We start from the raw sequence: 16,155 nt of genomic DNA on the forward strand, positions 1-16,155 counted from the left end.
CCAACACCATTAACCACGTGGCCCCCCAACACCATCCACCACGTGGCCCCCCAACACCATCCACCACGTGGCCCCCAACACCATTAACCACGTGGCCCCCAACACCATTAACCACGTGGCCCCCCAACACCATTAACCACGTGGCCCCCAACACCATCCACCACGTGGCCCCCCAACACCATCCACCACGTGGCCCCCAACACCATTAACCACGTGGCCCCCCAACACCATTAACCACGTGGCCCCCAACACCACAAAGTCATTAAAGTATAAACAGCGGACTCATCCAACCAGTATTTCTGGAAAACCTGGGATTTTTGGGAAAAGTGAGTGGAATTTTACAACCCAACACCTGGACTCTCTATTAAGTCTTACTCTAGTATTACTCTCTACTCTCTATTACTCTCTATTAAGGTAAATCTGGAATATTTTTACATTTTAGTCATTTAGCAGACACTCTTATCCAGAGCGCATACATTTCATACATTTCTTTCCCCCCCGTACTGGTCCCCCGTGGGAATCGAACCCACAACCCTGGCGTTGCAAACACCATGCTCTACCAACTGAGCCACGCGGGACCGGACTGGGCGAGCGGCAGCGCTGCACATACATCAGGTGGGTCGATCATTGATTTAGCATCCAGGGTTTACTACGGTCAACTAGGCTATTATCTTAATGAGAGAAAGAGAAGTGGGGTCAGAGTGCAGTGAGGGTGGAGGGGTGTGTTTCACTGAGTGTATTAAAAAGTGGTGTGTGTGTGTGTGTGTGTGTGTGTGTGTGTGTGTGTGTGTGAGAGCACGTTGGAGATCCTCTGGGACTTAAGCATCAGCCTCTGATGTGCAAATCCCCACAACAACCACACTGTAGTACCACGGTAGAGCGCTCACTATTTTCCTGAAATAGATTTCTGAAAATGAGCCCATGTGCAGGTTTGAAATGGGCTATTAACTTTATAAACGGTCTCCAACATCAGCGGACGAACAGAGCACAGGGGCCGGCTGCTGTAATGAGCGACCCCCCCTCTCACACTCTCTGTCCTCCCTCGTGTGCCCCTTGTGATTGTATTAACGTTTAAAAAAAAAAAATGCAACTGTGGAGAGAAAAATAAAATTAAATAAAAAAAACCTTTGGAAGCCAGTTGTCCATATTATAGAGATGAGGTTCTCAGCTTTGTCAACGATCATGATTGAGCTCAAAGTACACCGTTCTACAATCAAGATATCTGCCATGTGTTTGATATACTCTGCGCGTGAAATTGCGTATCGGCCAGCCAGCGCGAGTGCACTTGGCCTCATTGCAACGTTTTTAGATTAATACATGATTACTAGCAGTAGATGTTGTATTTAGAGTTAGCGATTTAGCTAAATGTGTTTTGGAGTTTCCACTTCCTTCCTCAGGTAGTGAATTAGCGCCAACTGAATTAGATCTATATAGAATACTAGCGCATCTAAAGATATAGACTAATTAAATATCTATTGAACAACAAAAAAAAGACAGGAAAATAAACACAGACAAAATCGTCAACACAAAATTCATAATCACTGGATTAGGTTGCATATCAAAACATTTAGAAATCATGCATTCCTGCTTGGACTAGATTAGGTAGCCTAGTGGTTAGAGTGTAGGGGGGGGGGGGGGGGGGTAGGTAGTCTAGTGGTTAGAGTGTAGGGGGGGTAGGTACCCTAGTGGTTAGAGTGTAGGGGGGGGTAGGTAGCCTAGTGGTTAGAGTGTAGGGGGGGGCAGGTAGCCTAGTGGTTAGAGTGTAGGGGTGGCAGGTAGCCTAGTGGTTAGAGTGTAGGGGGGGTAGGTAGCCTAGTGGTTAGAGTGTAGGGGGGGTAGGTAGTCTAGTGGTTAGAGTGTAGGGGGGTAGGAAGCCTAGTGGTTAGAGTGTAGGGGGGGTAGGTAGCCTAGTGGTTAGAGTGTAGGGGTGGTAGGTAGTCTAGTGGTTAGAGTGTAGGGGCGGCAGGTAGCCTAGTCGTTAGAGCGTTGGTCTAGTAACCGGAAGGTTGTTGGATTAAATCCCCGAGCTGACAAGGTAAAAATCTGTCATTCTGCCCCCTGAGCAAGGCAGTTAACCCACTGTTCCCCGGGCGCCGATGACTTGGATGTCGATTAAGGCAGCCCTCCGCATCTCCCTCATTCAGAGGGGTTGGGTTAAATGCGGAAGACATTTCAGTTGAATGCATTCAGTTGTACAACTGACTAGGTATCCCCCTTTAACTTATTTAAACAAATATAAACAAATTTAAAAACCAAATCTTTATAAATGTTTTAATTTTCTTGTTTTTTGGGGGGATAAACAATTCACAAAATTCATATAATGTAATAGATAACTTGCATTACAGAGCCAAAAAGTAACATTTAGCATGTAAAGCGAAAGAAAATGTTTTTAAAAAAAGGTGCCTAGGTATCAGAGAATTCTACAGGACAATGTCAGGCCATCCGTCTCTGAGCTGAAGCACGGCTGGGTCATGCAGAAAGTCAATGATCCAAGACACACAATCAAGTCTACATGAAAATGGTTCAAAAGCAACACATTTGGAAGTTTTGAAATGGCCAAGTCAAAGTCCAGACCTAATCCCAATTGAGATGTTGTGGCAGGACATGAGACAAAGCAGTTCATGCTTGAAAACGTACAAATGGTGCTGAATTACAGCAGTTCTGCATGGAAGAGTGGTCCAAAATTCCTCCCTCCACCATGACATTAGAGACTGATCAACAACTACAGGAAGTGTTTGGTTGGAGTCATTGCAGCTAAAAGGTGGCACAACCAGTTATTAAGCGTAAGGGGGCAATTACTTTTTCACACAGGGACATTGGGTGTTGCATAACTTTGTTAATTAAATAAATGAAATTAGTATCCATTTTTATGTGTTATTTGTAAAGTCAGGTTTCCTTTATCTAATATTCTGCTGTGGTTGAAGATTCTGATGATATTCAGTATCATAAATATGCAAAAGTCAACAAAAAAAAATTGATAGGGGGGGGGGAAATACTATCACGGCACTGTAGCTAAATACCAATACAAAAAAAAAAATGGCTTCCCATGTCGATGTTTTCCAGCTGGTTAGCACGAGGCAGCTCAGTCTGCAGAGCCCTAGGTACATGTTTTTGCTGACATCAGCGCAGTTAATCCTCCTTTCACTAGAGTAACAGTTGGTCCTTTAAACAAATATCGTCTTGCTGGTGATCGTACATTAATGTTCTTTCCTCAAAATGTAAGAAATCAGTTTTGAATATTCTTTGTAGGTTTTTAAAAAATGTATTATTATAATTTTTTTTAAACATGGCTGAAAGAAAATGTAATGTCTTGCCGGTACAGGACCTCCTGTGTGTGTGTGTGTGTGTGTGTGTGTGTGGGGCAGCAGGGTCAATTGGTGGAATTATCGCAAAGATACACCTTGCCCAGATCAAGGCAGGTCAGGACTCAACCTGACTTCTTTTCACGGGGGACGACGAGCCGATTCCCTCTGGAGAATGTAGATAGACTGAGAAGTCCTTATTATGAAGTGCTTTGAAAGGCTGGTCATGGCACACATCAACACCCTCATCCCAGACACCCTGGGAGCCACTCTTAATTCACATTCCACCCCAACAGATCCACAAATGACACAATCTCAAATTGCACTTCACACTGCTCTCTCCCACCTGGACAAAAGAGGGGAAATGCGTGAAGGGAGAATGATGTTCATAGACTCAGGGGGGGGGGGGGGGGGGGGGGGGGGTCGGTATTAATGCAGAAATCTGCATTTTTCACCCCCCCCAAAAAAAAACGCATAAGAAAAATCTTGCTGCGTTTTGTAGATGCATATCTGAAATGCTTGTAGTTTCACGGGTATATTTTCACCAGCGGGTATATTTTGGCGGGTAAAAATGTCCATTTCACCAGCCACATTGGTGGGTGGTCAGGGTGCTAGTGTATTTCACTTGCATTTGTGAATGACAAGTACGATCACATTTATAGTGAAATAACAGCTGCTGTATTTGTTTTCAAAGTATTAACGCCATTGTTGCTTCATTGATGATAAATTAAAGTCACTGAGTGAATGATTAGTTGTTTTAGAAGCGCTGCATACCGGCATTAAAAGTCGGGTTTAATTTACTTGAAACGAAAGTCTACTGAAGAGTCTCTAAGTCAAGGGGTCTGAATACTTTCCCAATGCACTGTAGGAATTGAGAGATCAATAAAGTAGGAACGGAGAGTTGGGATCCCTCTTTTTAAAGTAAAGAGCCATTAAAATAAAAAGCTGTTTCCCCATGCGATTGCAATACATTAGTCCATTAACTGCTTGTCAGAATGTTTTTCCCTCCACTATGGCACTTGTAACTTGAATATATATCTCGCACAGAACACACAACAAGACGACTACATAAATAGATACAAACTATTATACTGTGGTCATATTGTTCTCATCATGACTTGTTTTGTTAGCAAAAGGAGAAGTACACATGAACTGTTCTAGGATCTTCATGCCTCCAACAGAAACATTTCAAGTTGCATATTTTTGGAGGGAGAGGAAGCTAAATAAAATGACTGCAGCGGAAACACCAATTTTTTTATATATATTTTTTTAAATATGGAAACCTAATATTGCACAAATGAAATGTCATTTTTTTTTTTTTATTACAGGCTTTTGTATCTAGATTTATTTCTTTTCTTTTTTTAGAATAAACAGATGTTTTAACAGGGTTAAATAGGAGTTTGAGTACAACATGTGCTTCAAAAGTAGCTCCAATTCATATAGGCCCAATATTGCTATCTATCTATCGTATCTATCTATCGTATCTAGCTATCGTATCTATCCATCTATAGTATCTATCGTCTCTATAGTATCTATCTATCGTATCTATCCATCTATCGTATCTATCTATCGTATCTATCCATCTATAGTATCTATCGTATCTATCTATCGTATCTATCTATCTATCGTATCTATCTATCGCTATCTATCTATCGTATCTATCTATCGTATCTATCTATCGTATCTATCGTATCTATCGTATCTATAGTATCTATCGTATCTATCCATCTATCGTATCTATCTATCGTATCTATCTATCGTATCTATCTATCGTATCTATCGTATCTATCTATCGTATCTATCGTATCTATCTATCGCCTATCGTATCTATCGTATCTATCGTATCTATCCATCTATCGTATCTATCTATAGTATCTATCGTATCTATCTATCGTATCGTATCTATCTATCGTATCTATCTATCTATCTATAGTATCTATCTATAGTATCTATCTATAGTATCTATCTATAGTATCTATCTATAGTATCTATCGTATCTCTCTCCATCTACATCTCTCCATCTACTGGTGCTCCTAGATTTTGTTGTGCTTATAATATTATTTTAGTTGGTGGGGGCACCAGTGCCACCTAAGGTTACACTGATAGCAGACAGAGTGTTGATGTCTGACTGACACATAAAACTGATCTAAATTGGGGCCCTAGTAAACAAGCATGCAAGCCACACACACACACACACACACACACACACACACACACACACCACACACACACACACACACACACACACATCTGAAAGCAGGCAGTTGATGGTTAACATAGTCTCTGAGTCTCCTCAATTAGGGCTCAGGGTTTAGGATTTTTCTGGAAGATTTTACAGCACAAAGAAAATCAATACCACACTGCATCAGGAGAATAAATGTTCGGGGGGGGGTGTGGTGTGTGTGTGTGTGTGTGACTAACTGCCTGCTTACAGATAAAACAATAAAAAGGTGATATGTAGAGGTAAGGTTAGTCTAAGGTTTAATGAGATAACAGGTACGCTAGATATCATGTCGGTGGGAGAAAAAAACTCCATAAATCTCCGGTCTTGGGTCTGCTTTCCAACCTGTGACCTCTCAATCTCTTCAGACTATTAGAGAAACAGACATCAAATATAGCAGTGAAATCATTCATGTACAGAATGAACACTTAGTAGAAATACACAGCATTTCAATATAGGACAGTAGGCCTAGAGAGAGCAGAAACCGCCGTTCAGGCATCAATCACTGCAGGCAATATAGGACAGTAGGCCTAGAGAGAGCAGAAACCGCCGTTCAGGTATCAATCACTGCAGGCAATATAGGACAGTAGGCCTAGAGAGAGCAGAAACCGCCGTTCAGGCATCAATCACTGCAGGCAATATAGGACAGTAGGCCTAGAGAGAGCAGAAACCGCCGTTCAGGCATCAATCACTGCAGGCAATATAGGACAGTAGGCCTAGAGAGAGCAGAAACCGCCGTTCAGGCATCAATCACTGCAGGCAATATAGGACAGTAGGCCTAGAGAGAGCAGAAACCGCCGTTCAGGCATCAATCACTGCAGGCAGTAGACATAATAAATGATCATTTGTGCTTTCTGGAAATATTCACACCCACTGACATTTTCCAAATTTTGTTGTGTTACAGCCTGAATTTAAAAATGGATTACATTTAGATTTCGTGTCACTGGTCTACACACACATTACATCAAAGTGGAATTATGTTTACAAGTTTTTTAATCAAATTAATTAAAAAGCTGAAATGTTTTGACTCAAGTATTCGACTCCTTTGTAACGGCAAGCCTAAATAAGTTCAGGATGAAACATTTGTTTAACAAGTCACATAAAAAGTTGCATGGACTCACACATTAATAGTGATTAACATGATTTTTGAATGACTACCTCATCTCTGTATCCCACACATACAGATAAGTATAAGGTCGAGCAGTGCATTTCAAACACCGATTCAACCACAAAGTCCAGAGAGGATTTTCCAAAGCCTTGCAAAAAACTAAAAAAAATCAGATATTGAATATCCCTTTGAGCTTGGTGAAGTTCTTAATTACACTTAGGATGGTGTATCAATACACCCAGTCACTACAAAGATACAGGCGTCCTTCCTAACTCAGTTGCCATGGAGGAAGGAAACCGCTCAGAGATTTCACCATGAGGTCACCAATGGCGACATTAAAACAGTTACAGATTTTAATAGCTGTGATAGGAGAAAACTGAGGATGGATCAACAACATTGTAGTTACTCCACAATACTAACCTAAATGACAGAGTGAAAAGGAAGCCTGTACAGAATAAAAACATATTCTAAAACATGCATCCTGTTTGAAAAAAGGAACTAAAGTAAAAACGACAACAAATGTGGCAATGAAATGAATGTCCTGAAAACAAAGCATTATATTTGGGGCAAATCCGATACACCACTGACTACCACTTCATAGTTTCAAGCATGGTGGTGGCTGCATCATGTTATGGGTATGCTTGTCATCAGCAAGGACTAGGGAGTTTTTTAAGGATGAAAAGAAAAGGAATAGAGCTACGCACAGGCAAAGTCCCAGAGGAAAACCAGGTTCGGTCTGCTTTCCAACAGACACTGGGAGACAAATCCTCCTTTCAGCAGGACAATGACCAAAAACACAGAGCCAAATATACACTGGAGTTACTTACCATGACAACAACGAATGTTCCTGAGTAGCCTAGTTACAGTTTTGACTCAAATCCTCAATTTTATTTTAACTTAATATAATCCATAAATAAAATCTATTTAGTCTCAAATAAGTAATGAAACATGCTACATTTTCTTTAAATAATGCAAAAACAGTGTTGGAGAAGAAAGTAAAAGTGCAATATGTGCCATGTAAAAAAGCTAACGTTTAAGTTGCTCAGAACATGAGAACATATGAAAGCTGGTGGTTCCTTTTAACATGAGTCTTCAATATTCCCAGTTAAGAAGTTTTAGGTTGTAGTTATAGGAATTATGACGTGTCGACTATTTCTCTCTATACCATTTGTATTTCATATACCTTTGACTATTGGATGTTCTAATAGGCACTTTAGTATTGCCAGCCTAATCTCAGGAGTTGATAGGCTTGAAGTCATAAACAGCGCTGTGGTTCAAGCATTGCTAAGAGCTGCTGGCAAACGCAGTAAAGTTTGAATGAATGCTTACGAGCCTGCTGCTGCCTACCACTGCTCAGTCAGACTGCTCTATCAAATATCAAATCATAGACTTAATTATAATAAAAACAGAAATACGAGCCTTTGGTCATTAATATGGTCAAATCTGGAAACTATCATTTCGAAAACAAAATGTTTATTCTTTCAGTGAAATACGGAACCATTCCGTATTTTATTTAACGGGTGGCATCCCCAGGTCTAAATATTGCTGTTACATTGCACAACCTTCAATGTTGTCATAATTATGTAAAATTCTGGCAAATTAGTTCGCAACGTGCCAGGCGGCCCAAACTGTTACATATACCCTGACTCTGCGTGCAATGAACGCAAGAGAAGTAACAATTTCCCTAGTTAATATTGCCTGCTAACATGAATTTCTTTTAACTAACTATGCAGGTTTAAAAAAATATATACTTCTGTGTATTGATTTTAAGAAAGGCATTGATGTTTATGGTTAGGTACATTCCTGCAACGACTGTGCTTTTGTTAAATCATCACCTGTTTGGCGAAATAGGCTGTGATTTGATGATAAATTAACAGGCACCACATTGATTATATGCAACGTAGGACAAGCTACTTAACCTAGTAATATCAACCATATGTAGTTAACTAGTGATTATGTTAAGATTGATTGTTTTTTATAAGATAAGTTTAATGCTAGCTTGCAACTTTCGTTGGCCCCTCGTGTAACAGGTGGTCAGCCTGCCACTCAGTCTCCTCGTGGAATGCAATGTAAATTGCATCCAAAAATGCTGATTACCGATTGTTATGAAAACTTGAAATTGGCCATCCCATAATCGGACGACCTCTAGTATGTACAGTACCAGTCAACGTTTGACACACCTACTCATTCAAGGATTTCTTTATTTTTACTATTTTCTACATTGTATAATAATTGTGAAGACATCAAATCTATGAAATAACACACATGGAATCATGTAGTAACCAAAAATGTGTTAAAATATATGTTGATTTGTTTAACACATTTTTGGTTACTACATGATTCCATGTGTTATTTAATAGTTGATGTCTTCACTATTATTCTACAATGTAGAAAATAAAGAAACCCTGGAATGAGTAGATGTGTCCAAACCTTTGACTGATACTGTATGTATGTATGTATGTATGTATGTATGTATGTATGTATGTATGCATGTATGCATGTATGCATGTATGCATGTATGCATGTATGCATGTATACTACCGTTCAAAAGTTTGAGGTCACTTAGAAATGTCCTTGTCTTTGAAAGAAAATCACACTTTTTTTGTCCATTAAAATAACATCAAATTGATCAGAAATACAGTGTAGACATTGTTAATGTTGTAAATGACTATTGTAGCTGGAAATGGCAGATTTTCTATGGAATATCTACATAGGTGTACAGAGGTCCATTATCAGCAACCATCACTCCTGTGTTCCAATGGCACGTTGTGTTAGCTAATCCAAGTTTATCATTTTAAAAGGCTAATTGATCATTAGAAAACCCTTTTGTAATTATGTTAGCACAGCTGAAAACTGTTATACTGATTAAAGATGCAATAAAACTACACAGAGAGAGCCTGCAAAGTTCTGGGTCTGTACCCAAACAGTTCAAACTTCTAATTTTAAAATGAATCTCTCGAGAAATAAGTCTCTCACTGTTGCCGCCTGCTATCGACCCCCCTCCGCCCCCAGCTGTGCCCTGGACACCATATGTGAATTGATCGTTTTGGGACACTGTAAAGTGCATGGAGAACAAGAGCACCTCCTCCCAGCTGCCCACTGCACTGAGGCTAGGTAACACGGTCACCACCGATAAATCCATGATAATCGAAAATTTCAATAAGCATTTCTCAACGGCTGGCCATGCCTTCCTCCTGGCTACTACAACCCCGGACAACAGGCCCCCCCCCCCCAGAGTTCAGTGTGTCAAATCGGAGGGCCTGTTGTCCGGACCTCTGGCAGTCTCTATAGGGGTGCCACAGGGTTCAATTCTCGGGCCGACTCTTTTCTCTGTATATATCAATGATGTCACTCTTGCTGCGGGCAATTCCCTGATCCACCTCTACGCAGATGACACCATTCTGTATACTTCTGGCCCTTCTTTGGACACTGTGCTAACTAACCTCCAAACGAGCTTCAATGCCATACAACACTCCTTCCGTGGACTCCAACTGCTCTTAAACGCTAGTAAAACCAAATGCATGCTTTTCAAACGTTCGCTGCCCGCACCCACCCGCCCGACTAGCATCTCTACCCTGGACGGTTCCAACCTAGAATATGTGGTCAACTATAAATACCTAGGTTTCTGGCTAGACTGTAAACTCTCCTTCCAGACTCATATTACACATCTCCAATCCAAAATCAAATCTAGAATCGGCTTCCTATTTCGCAACAAAGCCTCCTTCACTCACGCCGCCAAACATACCCTAGTAAAACTGACTATCCTGCCGATCCTCGACTTCGGCGATGTCATCTACAAAATAGCCTCCATCACTCTATTCAGCAAACTGGATGCAGTCTATCACAGTGCCATCCGTTTTGTTACCAAATCACCACCACTGCGACCTGTATGCTCTCGTTGGCTGGCCCTCGCTACATATTCGTCGCCAGACCCACTGGCTCCAGGTCATCTATAAGTCTATGCTAGGTAAAGCTCCGCCATATCTCAGCTCACTGGTCACGATAACAACACCCACCCGTAGCACACGTTCCAGCAGGTATATCTCACTGGTCATCCCCAAAGCCAACACCTCATTTGGCCGCCTTTCCTTCCAGTTCTCTGCTGCCAGTGACTGGAACGAATTGCAAAAATCGCTGAAGCTGGAGACTTTTATTTCCCTCACCAACTTTAAACATCAGCTATCTGAGCAGCTAACCGATCGCTGCAGCTGTACATAGTCCATCTGTAAATTGCCCACCCAATCTACCTACCTCATCCCCATACTGTTATTTACTTTCTGCTCTTTTGCACAACCAGTACCTCTACTTGCACATCATCATCATCTGCTCATTTATCACTCCAGTGTTAATCTGCTAAATTGTAATTATTCACTCCTATGGCCTATTTATTGCCTTACCTCCTCATGCCTTTGGCACACACTGTATATACTTTCTTTTTTTCTACTGTGTCATTGATTTGTTTATTGTGTTATTGGCTTGTTTATTCCATGTGTAACTGTGTTGTTGTCTGTGTCACACTGCTTTGCTTTATCTTGGCCAGGTCGCAGTTGTAAATGAGAACCTGTTCTCAACTAGCCTACCTGGTTAAATAAAGGCCTTGTTCTCAACTGGCCTACCTGGTTAAATTAAGGTGAAATAAAATAAAAATGTACAACATTAACAATGTCTGCACTGCATTTCTGATCAGTTTTATGTTATTTTAACAGTGGGGGGGGGGGGGGGGGGGGGGAGTACTTTTCTTTCAAAAACAAGGACATTTCTAAGTGACCCCAAACTTTTGAATGGTAGTGTACACAAGCATAAGGTGACAGTCTGAGTAGAGAGAAAAAAAACAGAGGATTTACTCCTCCATACAGTTCACACACCTCTCACTATGCTACCACACCATCACATCACCCCCTAACAGGGCGCAGGGAAAAATACAACAATTTACACCATTAAGTCCCTTCAAAGCTGGCATTAATCTACCCCCCCCCCCAAAAAAAAACAGTAATCTTCAAGCCAGCTCCTAAAAATAGGCCCCAGCTCTCTCAGGGTGGCTGGGTTAGGCTCGCTGGGTGGGAGGCTGAGAGGGAGGGATGCTGCATGGGGCCTGGCTCTGGCTGGGAGAGAGGGTGGGAGGTTGCATGGGGCCTGGCTCTGGCTGAGAGAGAGAGAGAGAGAGAGAGAGAGACTGCATGGAGCCTGGGGTGGACTGGCTCTGGCTGGGAGAGAGAGAGAGAAAGAGAGAGAGAGAGAGAGAGAGAAAGAGAGAGAGAGACTGCATGGAGCCTGGGGTGGACTGGCTCTGGCTGGGAGAGAGAGAAAGAGAGAGAAAGAGAGAGAAAGAGAGAGAAAGAGAGAGAAAGAGAGAGAGACTGCATGGAGCCTGGGGTGGACTGGCTCTGGCTGGTCGGTTCAATTACTTAAATTCCATGTAGGTATTATTTATTTTTTTTGGAGCCCTGCGGCACATTGGGCTCACGGGAAAAAACAAGCTACGTGGAAGTGAAGTTATTGAACCAACCATCAGTCAATTAGTTAATTAGTTGGCCCCCTCCACTACAACACGCAGGATCTCTAGAGAGAAATCTTAATAATTCACTTGTGAAATCAAGTCAAGCACTATGTTATACACAATGGATTATGGTCATTGTCGTTAATTAGCACGTTATTCCGTTCCCAGTGGGGCCAGTTATTAAACAACTAATTGACTGATGTAGGTTGAATTAGTTCAACGGCCCAACGCGCCGTTTCAAATCATTCATAGATCATACGCCATTTAGCAGACGCTTTTATCCAAAGCAAAGTACAGTCATGTGGGTGGTCGCGAGAATCAAACCCACTATCCTTGCATTGTTTAATAATGTGTTTGTTTGAAAACATTTAAAATAGCTACTACCCATGTAGTTCCCCAATGGTGGAACAAGCTCCCTCACGACGCCAGGACAGCGGAGTCAATCACCACCTTCCGGAGACACCTGAAACCCCACCTCTTTAAGGAATACCTGGTATAGGATAAAGTAATCCTTCTAACCCCCCCTTAAAAGATTTTGATGCACTATTGTAAAGTGGTTGTTCCACTGGATATTATAAGGTGAATGCACCAATTTGTAAGTCGCTCTGGATAAGAGCGTCTGCTAAATGACTTAAATGTAAATGTAGCTAAACTCTCACTAGTCTAGTGATGGACGATTCAATCATGTATTGCAGGTGAGGCCTTCTTAGTTTGTTGATAACTAGCTAATACCACTGGCTGTGATATAGCCTACTGTACTGTACATTCAGACTCCTAGAAAGCTAAGTGCTTCAAAATACAATGTTGTTTATAAGACGCAATAATATATTGCATCATTCCCAACACTCCACATGGATGTGCTGCAGGAAGGACAAAATGGAGAGTTGTTGCCAACTTGACATTATCTAACAAATAAAAACATAAAATGGCAAAAACGCTCTAAGTACATTGTGTCACCATTTGAGTATGCAACACTGGCGAACAGGCAGGACCATGAGAGCTTGTCGAGTCAGAATGTTACGAAATGAGGAATGCGACTCACAAACCAGCCAGCAGCGGCCATGAATGAACACAAGCGTACCTGGAAGCCATACCCAGAATAACTACAACCGATTTGTCAAGTTAAATGGCTGTAAACATTTCACTTAGCAGTGGAAACCGGGTTGTATTCATTACGTCGATTCTGCAACAAATAAACCGTTTTACTCCAACATAAATCTCTCGTTTTCGGTTTTTGGACCAATTCGTCTTGGTCCCTCCTCCTTCTCGTTGTTTACGTTTCCGTTTAGGTTGTTTTAAACAGTAAACCGTTTCCGTAGTGAGACGTAATGAACACACACCTGCCGTGTCCCAGTCCGGTGCCGTGATATTGAGCATTGTTGCAGTGGAAACCCCACCAGCTAGTAGCTTGGAGGAGTTACACACTGAGGAAAAACAACAAGGGAGTGTCACAGAGGGAGAAAAAAAACGACATCGAAAAGGATTAGCTGGCTAGTAGCACATCTGAGGATAGCTTGATACTAACCCATAATGGACAAAAAAAAAACTAAACGACATAATGAACATTACACCTTATAGTCCAAGGACCTTACATGTTCTGTTTACAGGCAAAAACAGCCAAATACTCAAATCTAAACGTGAATCAATTCTCAATATTGTGGTGAGGTTGTAGAAACATAAAGCCCTCTTCATATCACAACAACAATATTTCCACAAATACTAAATATACACTTACTGAAACACTGTTTAACACAACTGCTGCGGACAGTATTTTTCCAGTGACACTGCAGCCGTGACACACACAGCTGCAGATACCTGTAGCTAAAAAAAAAGGTGACTATCTAGTTGTTTTGTCTACATTTTAAACAAATCTGTCTTGTCAGTTAACCAGGGTAGTTAACGTTAGTTGCCACTTAAAATGTTTACACGTAAAAAAAAAAAGAAGACAATTCGCTTCAAGCTTATAACCGTTAACTAGCTAGCTACTGTTGGTTAGCCATATAGCTAGCTACATACGTTAGTTATCATTCCCCCAAAAATGTACAGTAAAAGGAAATATTATTTATTTTCCGACATCCAGTTAACTTAGCTAACTAGGTAACCATCCACATCATATGCGTCCTAGTTGGCTATATATCCTATCAAATGTAGCAATAGCTCATTAGCTAAATTGGCTAAGCTAAGAAACCCAGCTAACGTTAGCTAGCCAGATTAAAAACATTTTCCTCACCAACTACCTGAATCTTTCAGCTGACACTTACCTTATCAGAGGCCAGGTTCAGGTAGAACCGGAGAAAAAGGACCAAAGGCAAGGAAGGACTATGGTACAGAAAGGTCGTAACCAACTGACTCCAGTCTGAAGTACAGATTGGAGTTTGCTTGCTAGCTTTTTCTAATTCTTTTTCTCCCACAGATTGTGCGATGCCCGACTCGTTGTGTGCTGTCAACCGAGAGGGAAAAAAACAAGTGTAGAGAATAACAGGTCAGTCGAGGTCCTGAAAATATGCTAACGATTTCTTAGTAACAAACCTGCCAGACAACGAAGTTCTCTACTCCTCCTAGTCAGTTTCCAAAGATGGCGGCTGTGAGATTTCACCCCTCCCCTCCTCTTTTCTGACAATCACGGGGCAAAATATGTCAAAACATGCAAAACTCCGTTAAAACTTGAAAGGCGACAACCAGCCTTAGTTCCAGCCCGTACGATTAGTGTGCCACTTTGGCCCACAAGGTTGTTTCCCTTGAATGGCCTTGTCGCTGTTTCCCCCGGGTGGGTGCTGAAGTTACCGTCCGCTATCCCCCTGCGAGTCATCTAGTCAACCTCCGCAATCTGGATCCCCACCGGTAGGGTGGAGGAGGTGTGGCAAAGAGGGAACTCATATTTGGTTATATGACAGCATAGGCGAAATTGCAGCTGGTGGATGGGGGGGGACATGCCCCCCAAAATAAGTAGGAAATAAGCTTTAACTTTGGGCCCCCCCAAAAAAATATCCAACTCCTACTTTTTGTACATTTTCAAACAGAAATGGGTTTGTGGCTTTGGTGGGTCATTGATGTGTCATCTGGTCATGCACACCTTGACCAATGTACCTAGTTTGTTAGCTAAGCTAGTTACTTGTAGCTAACCAGTAACTCCTCCAGTATGTGTTGACATCATTTCACAGGATGAGGGTTTTTTTTTTGGGGGGGGGGGGGGGGGGCTGTAGAGATTGGTAAGAAATGGCACTTCTGTAGCCAAATATCTTATTCGGCCATTTTGTTTTGTTTTTAATCATTACATGACCTGGTACGATGGTGGATTGATTAGTTATACAGTTTAAAGCCGTTATTTTTTGCCTTTTTCCCCCAAACTCAACCTTTAAAGTAACTGTCCAATATATTTTTAAGTATGTTGAAAGCAGCTTTTCTGTGTTGGAATGGTGTGGGCGTATACCAGTCATAAAAAATATTCACGGTAGTAGACCGCTGATTGGCCGGCTCCACTTCCTCAGGAGGATAAGGTCATCCTTTATGAGGAAGTAGCAAGCATTTTTTTAAAGGGTTTGTTTGAGATACAAGTTTTAGGTGTTTCCCCCCCAACCCTTCTTACTATATATTTCTTTCAACCAATCATCAGTTATTTGTGTCAGTGCCAAGCATGTTGAGTGCCCTTCCCTATAAGCATGATGAAAGTCTGTTGTTAATTTGTTTTCTGTAAAATACATTTTTTTGATCAAACACCATTTTTTTTCTCCAAAAGTTTGCTAATCACTTGTAACAGGCTAGTTGTTCGGCTGTTTGAACCATTAAAGAGTGCTCTGCTATTCTTGGGTAGCGGATTGACCTTTGACTCCCTTCATGTCTGAGAGCACACAACGTCTTCTAGGCTTAAATTGATAAAGGTGCAAAAAAGGAGTCGCAATGTATTCCACTACCAACCTCAGCAATTTACCATCCAGGTTGTCGGTACCAGGTGGTTTATCCTTATTTATAGATTTATAGTTTGTGTCCCCTTTTCTGTATTGCACCGATGTGAGGTCAGGGTGTGTGT

General features: G+C 41.5%; 1 protein-coding gene across 2 annotated transcripts in view; it reads right to left on the minus strand.

Moving 5' to 3' along the window:
- The window catches only part of LOC106603990 (serine/threonine-protein kinase TAO1), a 72,267-nt gene extending 57,328 nt beyond the window's left edge, over positions 1-14,939 (minus strand). The window contains exon 1 of one of the 2 annotated variants that reach the window (XM_045717428.2): positions 14,658-14,939. The gene's annotated coding sequence lies outside the window, so the exon portion shown is untranslated. Of the gene's footprint in view, positions 1-14,389 lie in introns of both variants that reach the window. The other variant, XM_045717427.2, reaches the window with a different exon arrangement.
- Between the last annotated feature and the right edge of the window lie 1,216 nt (positions 14,940-16,155).

This window comes from Salmo salar, chromosome 04 (genome assembly GCF_965601325.2).
Source record: "Salmo salar chromosome 04, fSalSal1, whole genome shotgun sequence".
Classification (NCBI taxonomy): Eukaryota; Metazoa; Chordata; class Actinopteri; order Salmoniformes; family Salmonidae; genus Salmo; species Salmo salar.